At 43.6% G+C, this 27,228-nt stretch overlaps 1 protein-coding gene and 1 pseudogene across 15 annotated transcripts in view; one reads left to right on the plus strand and one right to left on the minus strand.

The window, feature by feature from the left end:
* Positions 1–27,228, plus strand: part of LOC124555758 (ensconsin-like) — a 410,739-nt gene that overhangs the window by 151,751 nt on the left and 231,760 nt on the right. The gene's annotated exons all lie outside the window — the stretch shown is intronic.
* Positions 19,506–19,623, minus strand: LOC124557515 (annotated as a pseudogene).

A 27,228-nucleotide genomic window follows, 5' to 3' on the forward strand; every position in this document is an offset into this window, starting at 1 on the left:
TTGTAACATTGTACTCCTTCCCCATGTGCGTCTTTCAGGAGGGCATTCGGCCATGAGTTGATTTTAATGGATGACAGTGCGCGACCGCATCTAACAGCGCGGTTGGAGGAGCTCTTGTAACGAGATGATGTTCGGCGAATGGACTCGCCTGCCAGTTCCCACAACTTAAATCCCACCGAGGCGTGTGGGATGCGTTGGAGAGTCGTATTGCAGCACGTCCACGTAAGCCAACGACCCTCCAGCAGTTTCAACCGCATTGATGGAGGAATATAGCGTCCTACGTCAAGACCTGCTTACCAACCTCGTGGCCAGAGTGAAGCACGTTACAGAGCATGCACTGTCGTCCTTGGTGATCACACTCGGTAGTAAGAACCATGTACCGCCTTTTCTAAGCCCGGGCGACTTCAGTGTAATTATTGTCTTTCAATAAAAGTGTCATTCCTGTTCGTCTCATTGCGTATTTCTTTCAGTTGCCTTTAGCGTCTGAGACCTAGAGGCAATTGGTATAATGTACATTGCACTCTTGACAAACCCAATTGGGGAAAAAAGCAAGGAGAATTTTGTGTACCGTACGGCCCCTAAACTTATCGACTCAGCCTGCCTCCGATACAAATTATAATGAGCAAAACTTGATTTAATAAATAACAGACACATAATACATTCAAATTCTAATCGAGTTGATTCTTAGATTAAGGAACAAACATTTTAATTTAATTAGATCGTAATTTATCCAGTCGCTAAAAAATTGTACACATCATTTGTTGCAAGTAGCGTCTTCATATTGGCAGGTAGTTGTCGACAAAGCACTAAGTAAATTGGTTGTCGTATGATACCGCAGTGGGCAGCCAACAGTGATGTGTTCGGTCACCTACTCTCTGCCATAGTCTCACATGGTTGTCTCAGTGCGTTGTGGACGATAGTGGTGCAGTCTGAACCACACGTGGTTAAATCAAAGAAAAACGTTGGGACGAATAACTTTCTGTGATACTTTCCAAAAGGGTACAAAAGTCGTGTAGGGCACTTTCCACTATTATCTGCTCAATGTCTTCCCCTATGTTGGCATGCTTCCTGTTATTTCATAAGACTTTGATGTGCCCCCACACATCTTGGAGGAAGTCTGTGTAAGGAACGCATTCCTACGTTTTCGCCCTGTGGTGGATAACACTCTTATTGGGAAAGTTGAAAATTTCCTTTCGTCTGTTACCATAGTTCCCCCTTCATCCATAATATGATAACTTTCTGGTTGTGGTATTTTAGTTATGAAATCTGTTCTGTTGTCTGATAGCCGGCCGGTGTGGCAGAACGGTTCTAGGCGCTTCAGTCTGGAACCGCGCGACCGCTACGGTCGCAGGTTCGAATCCTCCCTCGGGCATGGATGTGTGTGATGTCCTTAGGTTAGTTAGGTTCAAGTAGTTCTAAGTTCTAGGGGACTGATGACCTCAGATGTTATGTCCCATAGTGCTCAGAGCCATTTGAACCATTTGTTGTCCGATACCCCAAGCAGTTGATTGTATTAATGACTGCAGGGCTCTGTATAAGCAGCAACGCTGACACACGGTCTTTGTACATCATTGTCGTTAATACTGTTGATACTTAAGCGACCTGATATCCCTTTATTGGTGGCGTTGTTAAAATTTCGCTCGTGACCTTATTTCGTAAAAGATACGACATTAATCGTGTGTGGGTAATAGGTTGCTTGTCCCTAGTAACAATACAGGACGTTTCACAATTCCTATTACATGCTTCAAGCGGTTGTAGAGTGGACTTAGTAGATTTAGTAGCACATCAGAGTCTTAGTAGAGTTTTGATAGGAAACTAGTCTCCAGAAAAGTACCGTGCAGATATAAAATAACTTTAAGATCGGATCAGTTTCATATCTCCCGCTTCAGGGTACGCATACAAACTGGGAAGAGGACGCTGTCGTCAGTTCCTGTTCTAATTATGACATCACATTTCATTTTCGTCCGACCACAACGATGGCTGCGAAAAACTGGTATGTTTGCAACTAGGAAGGTGACTGTTGTGCTCCACGGACGCGCCGCACTCTCGTCATTGAAGAGAACGAAGTTCGTCACATTTGAAGGGAACCCGACGACGAGCGCACAGGTCCGAGCTTATTGTCTTCGCCGTTTGTGAGCTGTGTAGAGGGAGATTTGAAAGTGTTCCGAGTTTCAGATGTATTTTCCACCCAAACGGTTCATCTCCTGGCGTGGGTTACCTATCTTCGCCAGAACTGGATGTTTGATCCTGACTGCTCAGGTAGTATATAATTATTTTCTTCTCGAACTGATTAAACAGAAATATTTATCTACTCTTCTTTAACTTTTCGTTCAACACCAATGACGAATAATGTGGCAGTAGCCTTCTGGCCCCTGATTCCTATCTCTTGTTTCCTGAATCTAAAACTTGGACCCGTTTGTTGTCAGAAGATCACCGTTTATCTCGCAATGGGTATCCTGGTCAACTGCTCAAGAGATATCTCTTAAAATAAGTTTTGCTTTAGAGATATTCTAACATGTGCGTATCTCAGTTTACACATGGCGGATATTTTCTAGTCTTTCTCTGAAGCGTTCCGCCACTTTGATTTTTTTAGACAATAGTAATATCCGATTACTATTCTGGGCACCCCTTTCTCGCAAAATATCTCGCAGATTATCTCGCACTCTGTTTCTGTATTTATCGCGTTCGACATTGCGGCGTTTCTGCAGTAGTAAATACGCCGCCACTTTTGATACTCAGCTTATCTGACCAGTACTCCCATATATTCCATTCAGAATTTAATAGTTCACTGTTATTTATTTCTGGCTTCTTACAACTTCCTGTTGTAAGTATTACGTGGGCGTTATTGTCTTTGATGAGTTGCAATAATTCTAGGATCTTATTCTGAACACTTCCGCAGCTTACTAATATTATATTTGCTTTTCCTGGCCAGCAGTGATACGTATTTCCGTCCATAAAAACTACAAGTAACCGCTACTGGCTCCGTAGTGTATTACACTTAACTGATTGTTCGGTGTACAGAGCGCTTCCTGAGGTACACACCACACGTTTTCTCCTGCCCCAGGAGCTTCCTGACCTATTAAGCGAAGCCGTAAAATACTTTACTTGATAGCGCAGATCAAGAAATCTACATCCTAGATCGCCGCGGATTCGAATGAGTCGCTTGTGTAGGCCTTCCGCTAGCCTCCATACCAGATGGCCGTAATCGCGTGTCATCGGCAACTACATCGAATTTTCGATGACGGATAGCAAAAAAAGGAGAAACATACTGAACTAACTCAGATCATGACCCAAATTTTTTTTTTACTTTCATAAAACGTCTAAAAACGGTAGTTGTAATAATATGTTAGAAATATTTACATCATGGAAGTGTAGGAGTGTTTACGTTTTTCCAATAGAGAAGAAGTCGAAGGTAATAATCAATAAAGAATTCTGTAGAATCTGTTTATTTTCTAGTAAAATCGCTCACATAAAAACATTTAACTGTCCAAATTTCCTCGTTTCTTACGATTTGAAGGCCCTGTTAAGAATTTTGTAAATTCAAAGTAAGGTCAAAATTTCTTGTAAGAACTATGTAATATGTTTGGAAATGATGTCGTGTAATATCAGTAAATCATTGAAAAGAAGTGGGGGTTGCTAATACAAGATGATTAAATGTTTCTGTAAACAGCATTTTATTTAAAGCTTAAATATGCCTGTGTTCTTCTTACACCCTACAAGTCACCAGTCTAGAGTGATTTTTTTCCCATGACACGAGCGTCCATTGGTGTACACATGTTAATCTGTGTCGAGCGGAGAGCAATGGTAAACACGTTGAGCGTTCATGTACCTCATGGCGAGGAGCTGGCTGTTGTGGATGGGGTGGCTACATAATTGCTGTTGCTGTACAGAATTTCATTGGAGAGTAATATGCCGCACTATGGCTTGAAATACGTTATTACAGTACGTGATAGACAACTCCTTCATTACTTCAGTACATTGTTTCCCACGATACTTGATTCGCAGCGGCAGCTGCAGTTATATTCTAAGGTACTCACGGTATGCCCTTGACACAGTGACACGGGAAAAGCCCAGTGCTGCCTGCACTGCCTCGAATACGGAATGTCATATGTGCCAGGCACCCGGAAGTGTCCAGGAACAAATGCACAGATATCGCACGTCTTGGCCATCCAGCGCTCAGCTGTCATGCCACCTGCCATTACAATGTGTGACGGCATGCCACTCGCCTCACACACCGAACTGTACGTTCCCCATGGCAACAGGAGCACTGTCTCTGCACCACGCCAGCTGTTTCCATTTCAGTTGTTCACAAGAAAATATTGAGCAGCGACTTTTCGACGCTGCAAGTCCTATTATGTATCTGTCGGGCCAGAACGCCATTGCGTACGTGTGACATTTTCCAATGTATTTTAGCATGCCACACACGGTTGCCGAGTCTTCACACGTATGAGCCTGAATTTAACAACGTTAAAACTTGACTAGAAGAAGGCATCGGTTAGTAGTGCATATTCTGAGGCATCAAGGGATCACCAATTTAGTATTGGAGGGCAGCGTGGAGGGTAAAAATCATAGAGGGAGACCAAGAGAGGAATACACTAAACAGATTCAGAGGGATGTAGGTTGCAGTAGGTACTGGGAGATGAAGAACCTTGCACAGGATAGAGTAGCATGGAGAGCTGCATCAAACCAGTCTCTGGACTGAAGACCACAACAAAAAAACAACAATGTTGCCTAAACGCATAGCGTGAAACGTAGGGCGCGAGTTTGCGGGGTATATCTGGATGGAGTAAGCGAGCCAAATTAACGACCCTTGGTAACAGGCTAAAATTGGTTCGTAGATAGTTTCCCAAAGCTCTCAAGGCAGATTCCGGGCGGGCACCCCATCTCCTCCTCATAAATGCAACACACGGTTTATATACGAAAACATACAGAAAAACATTATCCGATTCGCAGACGGGATTCATTTCTCATCTAAGGGTAAATAACGATGTTGAGATCAGATGATACGGGGCCACTGAACTATAATAACTTTATCATACCCTATCCTTATAAAGCGTACTTATATTCTGTATGTATGTATGTTATGAGCTATTGATTTTCAGTGTATTACTAGTATAATTTCTATATCATTGTCATAAAGATGTTGTAGACCTGCTATTATTTATAGTGAGCCATAGCTGATATTCGTAACTCAGCGGACGAAATTTACCATCTGCGTCGCATATAAGATTCTGGCCGAGACGGTCGTGACCTAATACCGATGCGCTCTATAACTCTGCTATGAACCTTGAAGCATTGTGAAATCCGTCGTAGGACGTGCCTTTGTGTCCCATGTAGTTCTGATTGTCTGGTGACCACTGAAGTCGAAAAACGGCGACGAGCCGATCCGTGGGGCGTGAAACGAGTCTGTTAGCAAACGTCACAGTGTGTGGGCGGCGCGCGGAGCTCAGTCAGTCAGTCTGGCAGGCCGCGCCGCCATGAGCGCCGACAACGCCAACGCCGTCGCCGGCCGCTCTAGCATCTTCCTCATCACCGGCTCCTCTTTCTTTGAAGGTATCAGCCATGCAGCTGGTCCCCACGTGTTCGTAACACAGATATTATGGGAGATTGTGCCAACCGTTACATCAGTAATATTTGCCATGTTGGCACCGAGCAAGTAGGCAGAATATAGTGCGTAGTATACGGTCTCACTCCCAGATTACTATTTCTTGACGATCAGTTTCGGATGGCAAACATCCATTGTCTCTTTTTGAAACTGTTTGATGGATGCTTGTCGTCTGACACCGGCCAGAGACTCTAGCTCATTTACTTTGCTGTTTAGAAATCTTGACCCTATCATTCATTCGCTTACCTGTCTATTTGCCATCATACTGCATTTTGGAATATATTCTTTTAAACGGAAAGAACGAAAACCTTTGCACATAATCTTGAATCTGAGATTACTTAAACTATCTATGTAAAACTAATCAAGTTCTTATTCTGTCTCTGAATGAAAACATGACACTTTTTGTGTCTTATTAGTGAGCATTACGCTACAAAACTTGTTTCGTTTTGATTTTGTCTCGAGAGTTTTAATACACTAATTTTTTATTGTTTTCACGTCTCTTGTGGCAAGTGTACGACACTTCCCGTATGTTGACTTAGTCATTGGGCAAAGTGCAGGGTTTGGAAAAGGCTTACGAAAGTTTACATTCTTTATTGACCATTGAAAAAGCATTCGCAATGAGCAGAAAATGAAATACCTTCGTGGAAATGGAACAAGATTTTTAGTGTAGGCATGTTTAGGATTAGAAGGGCGTATGTATCAGACTCATCTTGATTAGCAGTACCTAAATTTTCGTGTCGCACGCCACGAAATTTCTAATAGCCTTTTTGACACCGTTTACATGCTCGCGAACAACCCCCATCCCATTGGCAGTATTATTTTATCCCACTGTAATCACTTATTTTACCATATTGACGTTGCATTGCTTGTCTGTGTACTGTGGAGTAGCTGTCATCGTCCGTTTTAATCGTCGTTATTGGATGGCCCGTAGTGTTGAAAATATCAGTAACAAATTGACTACAGTCAGGAATTAGTACACAGTTTTAAAATACTTTCATTTGTTCTTGGGTATGGTTTTCTACCGGGGTCTAGTGCCCAAACGACACAGAAATCATTAGCACAGTTGACGTGGACGGAATTGTGGTCCTTAAAGAAATTATCATGACGTTCATCCGAAGAGATTTCTGATGTACAGAGGGTATCTACTGGTAAGTCGGTATAGCCGCACTTGAAACACTTTTTCGGATCACATATGAAAAATCACTCGTCTTCTGTGTAATAGGAAATTTACGTTGTGAAAAATCACAAATGAGAGTCCGTTTTGTGCACATAGTGTATCTTCTCCACAGCACAGAATGGATGTGATGAAGTTTGTCACGAGCATAAAATTTTTGCCATTAATGCACCTTAAAGTAAATATAGCTTTAAAAATAACTTCCAATGCATTCGATAACTGACATAGTAATGTATTTATGGAGGAAATTCATTAAAACTTAGTATTCTGCTCGACGGTCCATTTGTTTGATTGGTGCTTCTAATGACTCACAGTTTGCATCTGTCAGTTTCATGTTGACAGCCTCTCAGTTTTAGAACGGATTTAGCTGTATAATTTCATATCTCACTGTCATAAGTTAAAGCTGGCGATGTACACTGATGATAAACTTCCTATTTCACATACCTTTGAAGCTTCGTTTCGAACTCTTTGCCTGTAGCTTACCAAAAGGTCCCTAGGCCAGTTTTATTCTTGTGTTTGTTTAATTAACTGTCTATTGTCTTCAACTACCATAAATACAAAAGTGTATTAGCTGGATGCAATACTTCATTGTTAATTTGTAGCATTTATTTTCGCTGTGTTGATTAACATTGTTTTAGTTTTGCTGTAACTAATGTGCATGCCTTCTTTCGGAGTAGCTCTATTAGGTTCTTCCATTAGTGGTTGATATTTATCTGTCTAGTACATCATCACCAGCATAACGTAGTTATTCAGATGTGTTCCATTAACACGTATACATTCTTCGGTTTCGCAGTTCAAGTATCTAAAAGCTAGTTCTGTGGCGGTTGAGAATAGTTTTCCTGATAGACAATCTCAATGCCTAACTCCTCTTACGGTACTGAATTTTTCGCTTTCCTGATGAAGTCTTAATGCAAGCTGTATCATTGTCGTATATATTCTTCGGTATAAAGAAATATTTTAAATTAATTTCTAGTTACTGAAGTGATTTTAGTTCATATTTTATAGAAACTGAATTAACAGCTTTTTTTTTTTTCAAAAACTAGATTCTCACTTATTGCTCCGTTTTGTAGCTTCGTTAGCGACTTGCAAATTATCCTCTTCTAAATCCAGTTTGTTCCTTTGCTTGGTTAAAACGCATTAGTTTTTCCTTCTGTGTGTTTGGTGGATACGGATTCGTCTACGATTATGTTTATACCCACCTCCGAAGCCGAGGTTGCTAACACACGGACGTAAGTCGATTCGAATCCTGGTGGCGAATGAGATTTTCACTGCGGGTATTTGGCCGTCAGAGGAATAAGAAGTGGTGGCGTGAAGTTATTGGTTACCAATATTTGCGCCAATGCCCTAGATTAAATGCCAAACATCTTTGAAATATTTGTCATGTAGTGAGGGCATGTGGCACTGTTGATGGTGGTCCGTCCGTCGGATGAGGACGTTGAGCTTCGCGGCCCGCTTCTGCTAACGAGAGAAGCTCGCTATGTGCCTGCGCCGAGTTTCACCCTCTCCCCTCTCTCAGCATCGTCAACCAACAACGCAAACACTAGATACGCATCCATTACACTCACCAACAATCCATCACTACAGATACGACACATTTCTCTTATATTTGCAAGGAAAGGCCCAAAGTGCACAAAGTAAGTACACCTGTTCCGGCAGACAGCTGAATCTACCTTGTGTGTTATCCCAGCCAAAAATGCCATACTACATTTACATTCCAGAATGAGATTTTTACTCTGCAGCGGAGTGTGCGCTGATATGAAACTTCCTGGAAGATTAAAACTGTGTGCCCGACCGAGACTCGAACTCGGGAACTTTGCCTTTCGCGGGCAAGTGCTCTACCATCTGAGCTACCGAAGCACGACTCACGCCCGGTCCTCACAGCTTTACTTCTGCCAGTATCTCGTCTCCTACCTTCCAAACTTTACAGAAGCTCTCCTGCGAACCTTGCAGAACTAGAACTCCTGAAAGAAAGGATACTGTGGAGACATGGCTTAGCCACAGCCTGGGGGATGTTTCCAGAATGAGATTTTCACTCTGCAGCGGAGTGTGCGCTGATATGAAACTTCCTGGCAGATTAAAACTGTGTGCCCGACCGAGACTCGAACTCGGGACCTTTGCCTTTCGCGGGTAAGTGCTCTACCATCTGAGGTAGGAGACGAGATACTGGCAGAAGTAAAGCTGTGAGGACCGGGCGTGAGTCGTGCTTCGGTAGCTCAGATGGTAGAGCACTTGCCCGTGAAAGGCAAAGGTCCCGAGTTCGAGTCTCGGTCGGGCACACAGTTTTAATCTGCCAGGAAGTTTTACATTTACATTTTTTTTTTGTTTATCAAGCAGATAAGAAAAATTCTACTTTTTACAACGGCAGTTTTATTTTGTTTCAGTTTCAGAAGACGGATTTGTTCTTATCTACATGATATATGTCATCATTTAAGTAGGAAGCCGCGTGGAGTGGCCGCGCGGTCTTAGGCGCCATGTCACGGATTGGGCGGCCCCTCCCCCCGGAAGTTCGAGTCCTCCTGCGGGCGTGGGTGTTTATGTTATTCTTAGCATATGTTACTTTAAGTAATGCGTAAGTCTAGGGACCGATGACTTCAGCAATTTGGCCTCTTAGGAATTCACACACATTTGAGCACTTTTTAAGTAGCAGCTAAGGAGGAATGGTAGCAAATATTAATAATATGATTCGTCTGTAGTTTGCTTTATGTTTTCGCTGTCTTGTGAAATAGAACAATAACAACATTATTTAATGAGTTCCTTATCACTCTCAACAAGTTTGATCCCAGTGGAAGCGAGATGTATGAATTTCAGTCTTAATTGCAGTTGATTGATTTTCAATCAATTGTTTTTGGAAGAATACTGCATGGCTGTGAAACTGATACAGTTCTCTCTCTCTCTCTCTCTCTCTCTCTCTCTCTCTCTCTCTCTCTCTCTCTCTCTCACACACACACACACACACACACACACTTCGGGACACCTACTCTATATTTTTGTTCTAATTGTCCTACCAGTCTTCCTTCTTTATCGATGCAAACTCATTAGTCTAAAATACTAATTAAGTACCAAAGCGTAAACTATTTCAAGGAAAATGTTGCTTTGCTGAAGTACTTTATGTTCGAGGACACAGCTTTTATGAACCGTTTACAGAAAATTACCAGTAAGCCCATGAAAGAAATCGTGGCAGGAGGAGAATTATAAGGAGTAATGTCCTATGTGTTACATTGACTGTACAAAGAAGAAAAAAAATCTAATGCCTTAAGAACGAAAATTATGACGTCTTAGCTTTGCAGCTATGCATAGAATGATTACTTTTCTCCTTTTGCACTAGCTTTTCGGTGTGGTGCCATCCGCTGTGAAAGTATTCTCTTCTAGACAGTTACTTTTCTTACTCGGTCGCGTTCAACCTTCCATGGAAAGTGCGCACCGCTCCTTTTCATTGCACACAAAGGCAACAGACGTGTGAATCGACACCACGCTCTGTGTCAGGCATGCTCAGTTTTTGCGCTGTGTAACAGTGAGTGCGCGGATAACGAAGAATATGGCCCGCCGCGGGACCGCAAGCTGCTTTCTGCATATCATCGCGCTACCGCACACTCGTGTATGGCTCATATCTACATCTATATACACAGAGATACTCCGCAAGCCACCGTAAGGTTCGTGGCGGAGGGTACCCTGTACCACTACTAGTCACTGCCCCTCTTGTTCCAAAACGACTGTCTGTACACCTCCATATGGGCCGTAATTTCTCATATCTTATCTTCGTGGCCCTTAAGCGCGATGTATGTTGGTGGGAGCAGAACAGTTCAGCAGCCAGATTCAAATGCTGGTTCCCTAAATTTTCGCAATAGTATTTCCCGAAAAGAATGCCGCCTTCCCTCCAGGGATTCCCATTTGAGTTCCCGAAGCATCTCCGTAACACTTACATGTTATTCGAACCTACCGCTAACAAACCCAACAGCTCTCCTCTGAACTGCCTTGATGTCTTCCTTCAGTCCGATCTGTTACGGATCCCCAACACATGAGTAGTACTCGAGAATAGGTCGCACCAGCGTCTTATATGCTGTCTTCTTTACATTTGAATCACTCTTCCCGAAAATTCTCCCAATAAACCGAAGTCGACATAGTTTTCACGTGCTCGTTCCACCTCATGTCGCTTTTTAACGTTACATCCGGATATTTAAACGACTGTGTCAAGCAGGACACTAGAATACTGTATCCGAACATTATAGGTTTGATCTTCCTACTCGTCCGGATAACTTATATTTTTCCACATTTAGGGCTAGCTGCTATTCATCACAGCAACTGGCAATTTTGTCTAAGTCATCTAGTATCTTCCTACAGTCACTCAACTTCGACAACTACTGTACACCACGTCATCAGCAGCAAACAACCACAGGTAGCTGCCCACCCTGTCCGCCAAATCATTTATGTATACAGGGTGTTACGAAAAGGTACGGCCAAACTTTCAGGAAACATTCCTCACACACAAATAAAGAAAAGATGTTATGTGGACATGTGTCCGGAAACGCTTAATTTCCATGTTAGAGCTCATTTTAGTTTGTCAGTATGTACTGTACTTCCTCGATTCACCGCCATGATTTCATACGGGATACTCTACCTGTGCTGCTAGAACATGTGCCTTTACAAGTACGACACAACATGTGGTTCATGCACGATGGAGCTCCTGCACATTTCAGTCGAAATGTTCGTACGCTTCTCAACAACAGATTCGGTGACCGATGGATTGGTAGAGGTGGACCAATTCCATGGCCTCCACGCTCTCCTGACCTCAACCCTCTTGCCTTTCATTTATGGGGGCATTTGAAATCTCTTGTCTACGCAACCCAGGTACCAAATGTAGAGACTCTTCGTGGTCGTATTGTGGACGGCTGTGATACAATACGCCATTCTCCAGGGCTGCATCAGCGCATCAGGGATTCCATGCGACGGAGGGTGGATGCATGTATCCTCGCTAACCGAGGACATTTTGAACATTTCCTGTAACAAAGTGTTTGAAGTCACACTGGTACGTTCTGTTGCTGTGTGTTTCCATTCCATGATTAATGTGATTTGAAGAGAAGCAATAAAATGAGCTCTAACATGGAAGGAAAGCGTTTCTGGACACATGTCCACATAACATATTTTATTTCTTTGTGTGTGAGGAATGTTTCCTGAAAGTTTGGCCGTACCTTTTTGGAACACCCTGTATAGAGAAAACAGTAGCCCTGTCACACTTTCCTGGGGCACTCCTGGCGGTACCCTTGCCTCTGATGAACACTTGTCATCCAGGACAATATACCGGGTTCTATTATTTAAGAAGTCTTCGAGCCACCCGCATAACTGTGAACTTTTTCCATATCCTCGTGCCTTCGTTAACAGCCTGCAGTGGGACACCGTATCAGATGCTTTCCGGAAATCTACGAATATGGAATCTACCTGTTGCTTTTCATCCGTTGGTCTCAGTATATCATGTGAGACAAGGGCAAGCTGAGTTTCGCGCGAGCGATGCTTTCTAAAACCATGCAGATTCGTGGACATAAGCTGCTTAGCCTCAAGGAAGTTTATTATATTCGTACTGAGAATGTGTGCAAGGATTCTGTAGCAAACAGACGTTAGGTATATTGGTCTGTAATTTTGCGGGCCCGTTCTTTTACCTTCCTTATGTACTGGAGTCACCTGCGCTTTTTTCCAATCGCTTGGGACTTTGTGCTGCGCAAGAGAACCACGATAAATGCAAGCTAGGTAAGGGGCCAGTGCCGTAGTACTCATCGGTAAATCGAACTAGGATTCCGTCCGGACCTGGTGATTTATTTGTTTTGAGACCTTTACGTTGCTTCTCTGCACTACGTATGCTTATTTCTCTGTCGTCCATACGGGGATCTGTCCGATGGTCAAATGACGGTATGTTCTCCTGCGTGAACAATTTCACGAACTTCGGCTTTCGTTTTGCCGTCTGCAACTACCACACCAGACTGGTCTACAAGGGACTGAATGGAAGCCTTAGACCCGCTTAGCGATTTTACATACGACCAGAATTTTCTCGGGTTCTCTGCCAGATCTTTTGCTAAGGTGTGACGGTGGTAGTTGTATGCTTCGCGCATAAATCTTTTCACAAACGCGCGAATCTCTACTAACCTTCACTTGTCGTCGTTTCTGCGTCCCATTTTGAACCTAGAGTGCAACAGCCTCTGCTTCCTCAGTATCTTACGAATTTCGTTATTAAACCATGGTCGGTCTCCTCCATCCTTTATCCACTTACTAGGCACGTAACTCTCCATACCACGATTTACAGTCTGCTTAAACTTTGCCCATAATTCCTCTACATCCATCTTATTGGTACTAAGTGATGTCAATTCACTGTCTAAGTGAGATACTAATAACTGCTTATCTCCTGTATTTAGTAGAAACACTCTTCTAGCCTTCTTGACTGAATTATTAACTTTCGTAATCATCTACATCTACATGACTACTCTGCAATTCACATTTAAGCGCTTGGCAGAGGGTTCATCGAACCACAATCGTACTATCTCTCTACCATTCCACTCCCGAACAGCGCGCGGGAAAAACGAACACCTAAACCTTTCTGTTCGAGCTCTGATTTCTCTTATTTTATCTTGATAATCATTCCTACCTATGTAGGTTGGGCTCAACAAAATATTTTCGCATTCGGAAGAGAAAGTTGGTGACTGAAATTTCGTAAATAGATCTCGCCGCGACGAAAAACGTCTTTGCTTTAATGACTTCCATCCCAACTCGCGTATCATATCTGTCACACTCTCTCCCCTATTACGTGATAGTACAAAACGAGCTGCCCTTTTTTGCACCCTCTCGATGTCCTCCGTCAATCCCACCTGGTAAGGATCCCACACCGCGCAGCAATATTCTAACAGAGGACGAACGAGTGTAGTGTAAGCTGTCTCTTTAGTGGACTTGTTGCATCTTCTAAGTGTCCTGCCAATGAAACGCAACCTTTGGCTCGCCTTCCCCACAATATTATCTATGTGGTCTTTCCAACTGAAGTTGTTCGTGATTTTAACACCCAGGTTCAAAAATGGTTCAAGTGGCTCTGAGCACTATGGGACTTAACATCTGAGGTCATCAGTCCCCTAGAACTTAGACCTACTTAAACCAAACTAACCTAAGGACTCACGCACATCCATGCCCGAGGCAGGATTCGAACCTGCGACCGTAGCGGTTGCGCGGTTCCAGACTCAAGCGCCTAGAACCGCTCGGTCACACCGGCCGGAACACCCAGGTACATAGTTGAATTGACAGCCTTGATAATTGTACTATTTATCGAATAATCGAATTCCAACGGATTTCTTTTGGAACTCATGTGGATCACCTCACACTTTTCGTTATTTAGCGTCAACTGCCACCTGCCATACCATATAGCAATCTTTTCTAAATCGCTTTGCAACTGATACTGGTCTTCAGATGACCTTACTAGACGGTAAATTACAGCATCATCTGCGAACAACCTATGAGAACTGCTCAGATTGTCGCCCAGGTCATTTATATAGATCAGGAACAGCAGAGGTCCCAGGACGCTTCCCTGGGGAACACCTGATATCACTTCAGTTTTACTCGATGATATGCCGTCTATTACTACGAACTGCGACCTTCCTGACAGGAAATCACGAATCCAGTCGCACAACTGAGACGATACCCCATAGGCCCGCAGCTTGATTAGAAGTCGCTTGTGAGGAACGGGGTCAAAAGCTTTCCGGAAATCCAGAAATACGGAATCAACCTGAGATCCCCTGTCGATAGCGGCCATTACTTCGTGCGAATAAAGAGCTAGCTGCGTTGCACAAGAACGATGTTTTCTGAAACCATACTGATTACGTATCAATAGATCGTTCCCTTCGAGGTGATTCATAATGTTTGAATCGAGAATGACTGTCCAGACTATACCTGAACTCGTCCGTGAACGTAACTTGGGACCACTGTTGCTATAGAGACATCATGATCACTAATCCCCATTTCTATGCTGACATTGTCGATAAGTACCGGCCTATTTGTGGCTACAAAGTCTAAGATATTACCATTTCATGTGGGCTGCCGAGCTAGCTGCTTAAGACAATTTTCAGAAAACGTGTTCAAAATTATTTCGTATGACTGTCTGTACCCCCCGCAATGAATTCATAGACACCCCAGTCTATACTCTGTAGGTTAAAATCGACCCCAACTACACTCATGCTCATAAAGTAAGGATAATTGCAGAATGTGCTGCCACACAACGTGGCATTACACAAAACTGGCGCTAATAGCATTGGCACGTAGGGAACACACGCGACACAGATCTATAAGTCCACAGTATTGGTGATAAGTTGAGAAAACCGTCCCGAAACACATGTGCTACAAAACGCCACTGTTTCCTGCGCATGTACCCCGACATCAGTATGGGATATGATCACCATGCACACGTACACAGGCTTCACAACGGGTTGGCATACTCTGGATCAGGTGGTCGAGCAGCTGCTGGGGTATAGGCTCCCACTCTTGCACCAGTGCCTGTCGAAGCTCCTGAAGTGTCGTAGGGGCTTGAAGACATGCAGCGATACGTCGACCGAGAGCATCGCAGACGTGTTCGATGGAGTTAAGGTCTGGAGAAGAGGCAGGCCACTCCATTCGCCTGATATCTTGTGTTTCAAGGAACTCCTCCACGATGGCAACTCGGTGGGGCCGTGCGTTATCATCCATCAGGAGGAAGTTGGGACCCACTTCACCCCAGAAAAGGCGGACATACTGGTGCAAAATGACGTCCAGATACACCTGATCTGTTACAGTTCCTCTGTCAAAGACATGCAGGGGTGTACGTGCACCAGTCATAATCCCACCCCACACCAGCAAACCACGACCTCCATGCAGGTCCCTTTCAAGGACATTAAGGGGTTGGTATCTGGTTCCTGGTTCACGCCAGGTGAAAACTCGTCGAGAATGACTGTTCAGACTATACCTGAACTCGTCCGTGAACGTAACCTGGGACCACTGTTCCAATGACCAAGTACTGTGTTCTTGACACCAGGCTTTACGGGCTCTCGTGTGACCAGGGGTCAGTGGAATGCACATTGCTGGTGTCCGGGCGAATAAACCATGTCTGTTCAGTCGTCTGTAGGCTGTGTGTCTGGAGACAACTGTTGCAATGGCTGAGGTAAGGTCCCGAGGCAAGGCTACCTGCAGTACTCCGTGGCCGTATGGGTGCACTGATGGTGAGATATCGGTCTTCTTGTGGTGTTGTACACTGTGAACCTCCCGCACTGTAGCGCCTGGACACGTTTCCTGTCTGCTGGAATCGTTGCCATAATCTTGAGATCACACTTTGTGACACACGGAGGGCCCGTGCTACGACCTGCTGTGTTTGACGAGTCTCCAGTCGCCCAAGTATTTTATCCCTCATAACGTCATCAGTGTGTGTTCTTTGAGCCATTTTCAACACACAGTCACCATTAGCACGTCTGAAAAAGTCTGCAAAGTTACTCACTGCACCGTACTCTGACGTGCACCAACACCCCTCTGCGTATATGGACTGCTGCCAGCGCCACCGTGCGACGACCGCAGACCAAATGCACCGCATGGTCGTACCCCGAGGTGATTTAAACCCGCAAACCGCCCACCAGAGCGTCGTTTCACCATGTAGCAGCATTATCCTTAATTTATGAGCATGAGTGTAGTGTTGCATGATTTGAGTATTTACGCGCTGTTGACCGTAGACTTTCTTTGGATGACTCTAGAAATGCCACAGCGAAATCGGGTGACCGAAAAAAACATCCAACAGTTAACTTAGTTTCACCTACACCTGTTATACGCGACCAGACGACTTCTCGGTCACACTCAATTTCGACCTCCATAGCGACAATATTTTTGTCAACTGCAGTGAAAGCTCTCCGTCCTGTGGCCCCTAATCTGTCTTTCCGACATACGTTCCACGACTCGCTAAATATCTCAGAGCTTTCCACTTCGGGTTTCAGCGAGCTCTCAGTCCCAAGAATAATTTGAGCGCGATAAATTTCCTGGAGGGCAGTAAATTCGGGAACTTTATTACGAATACTTCAACAGTTTACTGATAAAATTGTGACAGTCGAAGTGTCTTTATTCTGAACGCCGTTTGACTTGCTGTGAATTGACTGGCGAGTGTTCATCTGAGCACCTTAAACTACCGCCTAACCTAAAAGAAACCCTCTTGTGCACTCCACAAGTATTCAGCTACCCGAGTAGCTGCTTCCTTTGTGTAGTGCACCCCTGATCTGTCAAGGGGAGTCCTGCAAATCCCCAAACGATAACGCAGGTCGAGAAATCTGCAGCCAAGACCGTCACAGAATCGACGAAGTTGAGACCCTCTATTCGCTTCCAAAAAAGGACCCCGACCAACTGCGGAAGCCGGCCGGAGTGGCCGAGCGGTTCTAGGCGCTACAGTCTGGAACTGAGCGACCGCTACGGTCGCAGGTTCGAATCCTGCCTCGGGCATGGACGTGTGTGATGTCCTTAGGTTAGTTAGGTTTAATTAGTTCTAAGTTCTAGGGCACTGATGACCTCAGAAGTTAAGTCCCATAGTGCTCAGAGACAACTCTGGGGACGATACTGCAAATTGCGAGCTCTGCTTGCACCCCGCAGTCGAGGCCAGCAGTCTTCACCACCTCCGCCAGCCGCCTGTACGAACTGAGGATCGCCTCACAACCCATGCGACAGGCGACGTTGGTGCCAACGTGAGCCACAGCTTGCAGACGACTGCGCCCTGCACGCTAGATAGCTACCGGCAAGGCCCCCTCCACATCCCCGATGAGGCCCTCCGGCAGACATACCGAGTGAACACTAGCTTTTTTCCAGCCCTGAACGCTATCTGCCTAAGTGGCCCCATAATGCGCCTAACATTGGAGCTCGCAATAACCAGTAAACCTCTCCCCCCGTGTGCGTGCTCGGACCCTGCTGAAGGAGTAGCCACCTGTCCACTCATAAGATGAATGGGCGAGGCCAGGCGGCCAGCCTCCACATTGGCCCTCCGACTCGAGCGTCGCTAACGCGTTACCACCCGCCACTCACCCTGCTGTGAGGGCGGATCCACCGCGCTGTGTGCACTAGGGGGTGCCTCGGAAGCAGAGCCCATGGGCAAAACAAGTGACACTTGAGGTGTCCTATGCGACGCATCAGGTTCTCCGCCAGCAGCCCGAAGGTGACTGTCCGTAGCCAACAGCACCTACAGCTGTTCGTGAGCTGTGGCCAGCTCCTCCTGCATCCGCACACGGCATGCACACATCCTACCCATCCTGGCAAAACTAACTGAAGAAGTGAACTATAAAAGCAGAAAATTCTAGATATGCGACTTGCTACCCGCCTGATGTGTCACCAACGGACGCTGATGCGTTAAAGAGATACGTAGCTGGCTGTTCAGTGAGCAACTGTTGCGCTAAAGACTGAATGAATTTGCACTTAGAAAAAGGCGAGATTAACCCTCTTAAACAGAGAAACACGACTTCTACTATTGTGACCTAGTCAGCCTGCATGGAGAGCTGCGGATTATTATTATAATGGTCACCTACCTCCTGCATGACTTTTTCGAAGTTATAATATTGAAATTAAAACGTTCTCGGAAATCTTGGAATATCTGGGACCTATATCTTGCCAGTATCAGTGTTGACAATAGGCAAAAGTTGTCGAGATTCTTGATTCCCGGAATGGATGAACTGTCTATATACATCATGACGTTTGCACGGAACCTTCAATGCGCGAGTCCTACTCGTACCTGGCCAGTTTTTATGGATGATAGTGCGCGACATCATCGAACAGCGCAGATGGAGGAGCTCTTTGAGCGAGATGATGGTCTGCGAATGGACTTGCGTGTCGGTTCCCCCGATTTAAATCTCATCGAGCACTGGTGGGATGCTTTGGGGAGACATATTGCAGCATAGCCACATGCACCAACGACCATCCAGCTCCACATGCACCAACGACCATCCAGCAGTTGTCAGCACCGCTGTTGGAGGAATGGAACGTCCTGCAACAAGAACTCCTTCCCAACGTTGTGGTCAGCATTGGAGCACGTTGCAGAGCTTGCACTTCTGTCTGTGGTGATTACACATTCTATTCAAAACCATCCCCCGCCCTTTACAATGCCCAGGGGACCATCATAAACCACTGTGACTTCAGTGCAATTATTGTCTTTGATTAAAAGTGCCATTTCTGTTCGTCTCAATGCGTATTTCTTTCAGTTACCTTTGTATTATACTGTGTCAGTTCTTTCTTTGTATGGTCCAAATGATACCATGCGACAGTTATTTTTGTCCTTAAGTTTTGCACAACAGTGCGCTAAAGTTAAGATAGCTGTATGACTGGTTTTCACAATAGGCGGACGAAGATTATTGACGCAGAACGTGGGCACACTGGCTCTGTGTTACGGGGTATTGATGTGAATTGAGATGTTATATTTTTCCTCAATATGAACCTGTACGTACCTATTAACTTACGTTATTTTTATGTGTGTACTCATGAGATAGGTTGCTGAATATTTGTTTTTGTAAATAAAAAAAAACACTCCGCCTACATGCCACAAGTGACCCATCGGGACCACCCGACCGCCGCGTCATCCTCAGTGGAGGACGCGGAGAGGAGGGGCGTGTGGTCAGCACACCGCTCTCCTGGTCGTTATGATGGTATTCTTGACCGAAGCCGCTACTATTCGGTCGAGTAGCTCCTCAATTGGCATCACGAGGCTGAGTGCACCCCGAAAAATGGCAACAGCGCATGGCAGCCTGGATGGTCACCCATCCAAGTGCCGACCACGCCCGACAGCGCCTAACTTCGGTGATCTCACGGGAACCGGTGTAACCACTGCGGCAAGGCCGTTGCCCTGTTTTTGTAAATAAAGGGAGGAAAAATAAAATTTAACGTCCCATCGATATCGTAGTCGTAAGAGCTGGAAATCAAGCTCTGTTAGACAGAGATGGGGCGTGCAATCGGTCACGACCAGTTTTCGTATTTACAAAATGTAAATCATGTTGGATGGGATGTCATTTGAATATCACTTCTTCAGAATAATAGTTCCGTGGGGTTTTACTACTGCACCACCTCGACTGATTTGTACATTTTAGTGGCATGATTGAAGTTTTATTTGTCACAGTATTGAGGTTGGTTCGCGTGTACCAGTGCTGCGACTGCACAAGATCAAGTCACTCCCTCCTCTCAATTCCTTCTAGAATGTCCCTCAGGGTGGGGCTTCTTACACCTAGACAGCAGAAGAATGGTCCAGAGATTGAGACTGGAGGATATTCCTCAGGAAAATGTTGTATGACCTTATATTTCTCCCCGATTTGTTCCACGGCTGTGCCTCTACTGCGAAGAGATGATTAGTAGAGAGGGCACCTTCGAACCCGGATATCTAATCCGCGAAAACATTTCAGGCCACCTTAGGTTATCGAAGACCCCAGCTGTGTGATTCGTTATAGCAGTAGCGTATGTTCATCTCGGAGTGTGGCTGGACAGATTGCGCAGGACAGTTATCGGTACTTTATCCAGCTAGTCAATTTGTTTTGAAGGAATGTATGTGTTTGATATGTAGGGCTGCAACTTTTAGACCCTTGTGTACCTTTATTCTGCAGTTGTCCTAATTAAGTCACGTTTTGTTATTTTCTTAATTTGTTGGAACATTTCCAGATTAATTGCGCGGTTTTTAAGAAGTGCTAAACATGGGAATTTGCTGTTAGATTTTTAACATACTGCTCCATCAGAAGGCAAAAACGACAGAGCACCTTTTCCCCGTACAGCATAAGGAAAACGTCATATAGAAATGGTTTTTGAAGTGGAAGGAACGAATACATACGCATGTGCGCTCAAACGGATCCCGTTGTCAAGACTACAACCTCTAACTGATTTTGATGAAACTTGTCACAAGTCACAGCGTAAGGATACAGTTCGAGGCCGAAAAAAGCCTCGCACTAGCACGCCACGGTAAATTTTTCCGTAGTAACACGAGAAAGCTCGTTTATATTTTGTCGATGTTGGTAGTAATAAACTAACCGAGGTAAAAAAGATGATTTATTAAAGCTAAAATTCAGTTGGCATTAAAATCATTTACTCTTGGGGATGAAATAATGAAATACGATTATATGAAATTATGTGAGTGAAATTCGTTCAGAAATGCTGAACCTGCTGTGCAATAAAAATGTTATCACAAAAGAAAATCAGTCAGACCCAGAATCGAACCCGTCTCTCAGGATTATCGCTAGTACTGAACCTGGCGAAATTGGATAAGGCAACTACTCACAATAAGCAGTAGATTCTGATTGGTATCTTGATTTGGCACAGATCTTAATTTGTCGCAACACGTTCATTATGAGGTTCAGACGGCTTTTTCAAGGAATTATGTTGCGTGATATCGGAGATGGAGCAGAAAATCATTCGTTGTCTCGGACAGAATGCTTGATCCATGACAATACAAGCGAATCACAGCGTTGAAAATAGCGACACAGCTGCTACTGTTGCTCTACGTTATTGTAATAGTAGACGTGACAAACACACTATTTATCTCAACATTTCCAAATTCTTTCAGTTCAGAACCAGAAAGCAGAGAGAAAAAGGAAAAGTGACACTTACAGTTGATTAATTGTGCGCTCTAAATAACGTTAGTCTCTTTGATCATGTTCGGGATAGTTTTATGGCCGATACTTGTTAAGAATTTCTGGACAGTCCAGCGATCAATTATTAGCATTTCTTCTGTGTCTTCCTTGGTCACGCCAAAGGTGATTGTTATATTTTTTCGGTGAATTCCGTGTTTGGAACTTCTCGTATATTGTGTGCCGTGAGCTGTGTCCTATTCATTAACTGTATGACTGTTGGGCAGTCATTAATATCAAGTATGATCGTAGAAAGTAGCTCACTGCTGCTTGTGTGCTTGTTACTGTAGCCATGGAATAATACAACGCGAAAATGACAAGTACAGAAAAGTAGGGGTGCATATGCTGGCGGATTTAGAAAGTTTTTTCGTGGCATGTAGTGATCACTGAATTGTAACAGATCTTGCCACTGGTGATTCACGCAAGTTCCTCCCCCTCTATACCTAAGCCCCCACATGCCCCAAATTCCATTACTTAGACGCTCGGAGCTGTACTTAATTAAAAAACGCCGCCTAACAAAAAATAGTGAAGCGCGCAGAAGAGGGGGGGGGGGGTAAGGAGACGAAATAAGACTTCGTGGGTTGAGAGGGTATGTGATTAGAAAAGCCAGTCGAATTTAGATAGAACTTGGCAGTATGAGACCACTTATCAGTATGACTGTGCTCCCCCTTCTGGCCATGAACGATTGGGAAAAGTGTCATAAAGTCATTATATCCTCTCCGTAGGCAATCAGGTCGACAACTGTTGTCACTGGTCCTTTATATCATGCGTCCTGACACTGGGACGAAATTGACGTCCAATCTGGTCCCACACATATCCTGTCGGGGACAGATTTGGGGCTCTTGCTGACCACTGGATTTCAATGTTGTGTACGCATACGAAGCTACATTGACATTCAGCCATGTCTTCTGGGTGCTTCACTTTTTTGTCGGGCGTTGTAGTTGTCAAATTCTTGTGTCACTAGTAAGTGTGAAGATCGGGAACTGTAATATGTTTCACGAGTTGCTCAGCTCATAGCTATTTTAATATCGTATCAAATGGGGCGTCCAATTAAAACATTCGCGATTCAAATCATAATTATACAGATCTAAATTCCCATTCCTAGGTATTACAGATGTCTTCATGGCTAAAAACTCATGTAATGATGTAAGTACACATGTTTTAAAGTGAAATTTATTCGAAACATTCTCTTGCAAACCAACGTTTTGAGTGTTAGTCGCCAAAAATAACCTGCACGAACTATAATCTGACGTATTATGACACAGTTCCTGTTTATATTAAAGCAGTCGTAACACAAACAATCTCTGTTTCGGATATTATCTAGCGTAAGAGCCAAATTTAAATACAAATATATTAATTGTGATATCGTCCACACCAGTATAGTTGAAGAACAATTTTTAAGGTTGTGAACTTTTTCGTTTTAAGCTGAAGGGACCTGAGCGTGTCACAATATCTTACTGAAGACGATTATGTGTTATTGCACAGAATCAGGGGACAGTCGACTGATAACTATTGTTGTCCGTGTCCTCTGCCATGACGTTCCGTAGTAAGTGTTGTATTAGTTACATATTACACGTATATTTTCTCATATATTAGAATAACATAGAAGTTTTAAATGTTTATGACAGCTTTCTAATGATACGTTTTCCGTTTTACAGGTGAGTACTGGCAAACCATTGGGAAACATCACTGAAAGGCAGCTGCAGTACAGTTGATCAGAAATGAGTTTTACACGCACACACAATTTTTTATTCTATCAAGAATTAAATTTCTTGTTAGACATGCGCGTAGCAGCTGTTTTGTTGCGTCGTGAAACACATTTTTATTCGGCCATACATAAACACTTGCTCTCATCTTTAACCGAACCCCAAATCGTCGGTGATACTGCGTCCATTGTTAACTTCACAGAGAATCAATAAACAGCTGAATTTTGGTTTTTCCATCATGACTTAAAGTGACTTACACTTATCACTTCATTCTGAACAATAAAAACGAAAGATTCTTTTTCGGATTGCCACAACAGTAAATCTGATCAGCTGCATTGTCATCAGTAGCAAAGTCTTCTAGGCACACCGCCGCAACTCTGCAAAAAAGTAAGTATGGGAAAATCATATATATAGAAATAAAGATTAGAAATATTGAACCATTGGCAGTTGTATGGAATTATTTTACTGATAGAGTACGACAGGAAATGGGACACCAAGTGAGTTTTTCTTGTCGCATTCACAACGACGTGATTAATAGTTTTCTAAATACACTATCAGCCTCATTCGTCTTTGCGCTGCTAGCCTCACCATTTCTATTTATAACTATTCTCATGGAAGCGAGCGAAACAAAAGCTAGGTATACTAGGCTGTAGAATAGGACAACCCGTAACTTTTTGTCTCCTAATAGCGGAATAACACCGAGTGGATAAATTACATTGAGAGAAAATGGCAAGATTAACGTACAGAAGCTATGGAAAAGTTGGCAGATTAGAACTGTGAGCCGGTCCGGAACACAGAACGTTTTCCGCAATGTCCTTTCTTCCAGTAGTGCTGGTCCTGCAAGATGTGCAGTAGAACTTCAGTGAAGTTTACAAAGTAGCAAATAGTTACCAGCGGAAGTAAAACTTATGGTGGTTCGAGAGTCGCGCCTGGATAACCCAGTCCGTACGAGCGTGTCCCGCGAAAGGCGTGATTCTGGCTTCGATTCTCGGTCCGCCAGACAGTTTTAATTTTCCCAGAAGTGTAAAAAACAGCGCACACTCCGCCACAGAGTGAAAGATTCATTATGGGAAAGCTTCCTAAGGACTAAAAATTGGTCTTAAAAGCAGACGAAAGTCTGGAAAGCAATTCGTTGACACACAAATGGCTCTGAGCACTTTGGGACTTAACTGCTGTAGTCATCAGTCCCCTAGAACTTAGAACTACTTAAACCTAACTAACCTAAGGACATCACACACATCCATGCCCGAAGCAGGATTCGAACCTGCGACCGGAGCGGTCGCGCGGTTCCAGACTGTAGCGCCTATAACCGATCGGGCACTCCGGCCGGCTCGTTGACACACACAAACTGAACGCTTACTTCAACCTTTTCTCATGAAATGAGAAAGAGGAGACGCAAGCAGACACAAAATCTGTTTTCTCTTAGCACGATCTGCCTTGGACTCCATTAACAAGTCACATATGTATCTGATATTTCCTATGATTCTAATCAGATGTTGAGCGAAACCGCATGCGCCGTCATTAATCCTATATATAGGTTAACATAAATACTTACTGATCATTTTTAGTCTCAAGTCATGTTTATAGTACCTATTAACAAAGAGACAGCTAAAAAATATTTATCGCGTGATTGTTTATTAATAAAATAAATTCTTCTTTTGACTGATACGTCGAGGACGGAGTCAATGTTTTAACACTGTATAATAAAATCTCACTTCCTACATTCTTACTTCAGAAAAATATGCTGGACAGGTGTAGAAAGTGGCTCCTTTCTCTCTCTCTCTCTCTCTCTCTCTCTCTCTCTCTCTCTCTCTCTCTCTGTGTGTGTGTGTGTGTGTGTGTGTGTGTGTGTGTGTGTGTGTGTGTGTGTGTCTCCCTTTCGCGACATGTGTCGCACAGCATAAAGACTTTCTTATAATGCAACAATTACAGTCGTTTCATTCCGGTGCGGGTGACAGACCCACACTCTTGCTAGCAGATAATAATTAAGATAATGCCTTCCACCTCATTGCATAGAGGACAGCTTGCACTGAAAAAAAACCTAATACTTTGGAAATGGTAGAAGTTGTCAGTCTTCTATGTGAATGTTTTTCGTGTCTTATTTATTTATGTATCTTATAGCTTTTTGACACATTGAAGAAAAATGCGTAGTGTAGAGCATTATATTTACGATATGAAGTCTACATCTAAAGCATTTATCTAATATATCGAATTTTGAGTCGCCAGAAGGAAGTCTCTTGGTTTGCCATCGTATGATAGTGAGGGTACGATGATCTGTGGTTCTCCGTAATCATGAAATGGGGATGGCTGCTTACCTCATTTGTGTAAAAAATATGCACATCTGCCGTGTTGGGTTCTAATTCTATTCAGCATTGACCCTGTTTTGGGTAGCAAGTCAAATACTAATATTATTATTTTGTTATCTAGTGAGTCCATGCGTTAGAAAAATTGAACTTATCTTCCACAACGACATTTGCTGTTATTGTTGGCTGTCGTCTAGAGCAGAGTCGGTTATGGTTTGCATCATCGACGTCCTGATAGATTGGTAGATTTCTGTTATGAATGATCTTTTTTTACTCGTTTGTGAGAGTATATAGGCATCATTGTTGAGGGAGTGGAATTGACTTAATACCGGCAGCTAGTCTGTAGGTGTTGAGGTGATAACTTCAGCGATTATTCTAATGGCGTTATTCAGTTGGACATCTGTGTTTTGTGCATATGGGATGTTTAGCCAAAATGAGACACAATATTCGGCACTTGAGATGACAAGACTAAGAGCAGAACATAGGGTGGATGCCGATGGTCCCAGGTTGTGCCACCTAGTTTTTGAATGATCTTTCTTTTTTGTAATTTTCTGGCTGTTTTTGTTAGACGCGCTCTGAAAGAGAGAATTCTATCAAGGTGCTTTGGTGTTTCATTATGAGTGTAGCATTTTCAAACTATGTTATTATTTAGGTGAAGGCAGAAAACCTCCTTTTTAGTGGCGTTTGAGTCTCCTTTCACGAACGTACTTTCTCGCTACGTCTAGGTCCTCCGTTGGGATTTTTTCTGCGTATAAGTATATTGACTGATTTATAGAAAGGTTATGGACGTTGGGGCTCTGTAGGAATATTTCTGAAATGAATGTTGTGACAACAAGAAGGCATCATGGGAAATTTTTTAAAAATGTTAAAAATTACGTTTGATAAACAATCTGTGCCTTGTCATGAAAGCTGCATTGATCTATGATTTGCTCGTGAACTAGTTCATTTGGCACAGTCAGTGCCTAAACTTAAGCGGAGTACGAGGGATGAAAGTCGATACGTGAACTTCTTCAGTCGTCGCAAAAATTGTATTATGTGAACGGATGCACATGACTATAAATTCCACTGCCCTTACATCTGCATGTGACAATGCCTTTACAAGAAACAGTAAGCAACTCATCTCTGTTGCAAAGCTCTCACTTTCGAGTTATTTCCTAGAAAATTTCGGCACTCTTACATCGCTTGGAACATATTTTACGTATAGCTTTTGCAGGTGACATCGATGAACACCTGAAGCTAACCCGTCAACCATTTTACGCCTACCAGTGACCGTACCTCATTGAATACAATGAGACCTCCATCAGCATGTCGACGCCTTTTTTTCGTCATGCACATCCTTCTTCCGGCCACCATTAGAGAAGAGCTCAAAGAATGAAGGAATACCTGGAGGTACAAAATAAGGGGAGAGGCGGAGTAGGCCAAATTAAATAATGTCGATAGAGTTTACCCCACGTGGTGACTTTAAAGGGAATCTGGTAAGACTTTAATCGAAGTGACTTCCTAGATAGTGAAGAAATCGGTAAACAGTGCGGCTTGAGCCAAAAGAGTTACAAACAATAGAGCTCATAGCGCATCTACTTGAGCGTGGTCGGTAGTGAATAATAAATCTCTCATCCGAAAGCCGCATTTCTTCCACGATAGATCGGGGATAATTTGTAATAAGCCCAAGTCATCTAATTTGGTCCCCAATTCCGTTATATCACGCTCTGAACCGGAATACGTTGTGTATATTTTATATCGTTTGCCAAAACACGGTTTGGTTTCCGTAAATTAAGGAAAAACCAATAAACAGCTATAAGCTGATGCAAAATAAAATAGTTGGTGTGAAATATGT

Source organism: Schistocerca americana, chromosome X, assembly GCF_021461395.2.
Source record: "Schistocerca americana isolate TAMUIC-IGC-003095 chromosome X, iqSchAmer2.1, whole genome shotgun sequence".
Taxonomy (NCBI): Eukaryota; Metazoa; Arthropoda; class Insecta; order Orthoptera; family Acrididae; genus Schistocerca; species Schistocerca americana.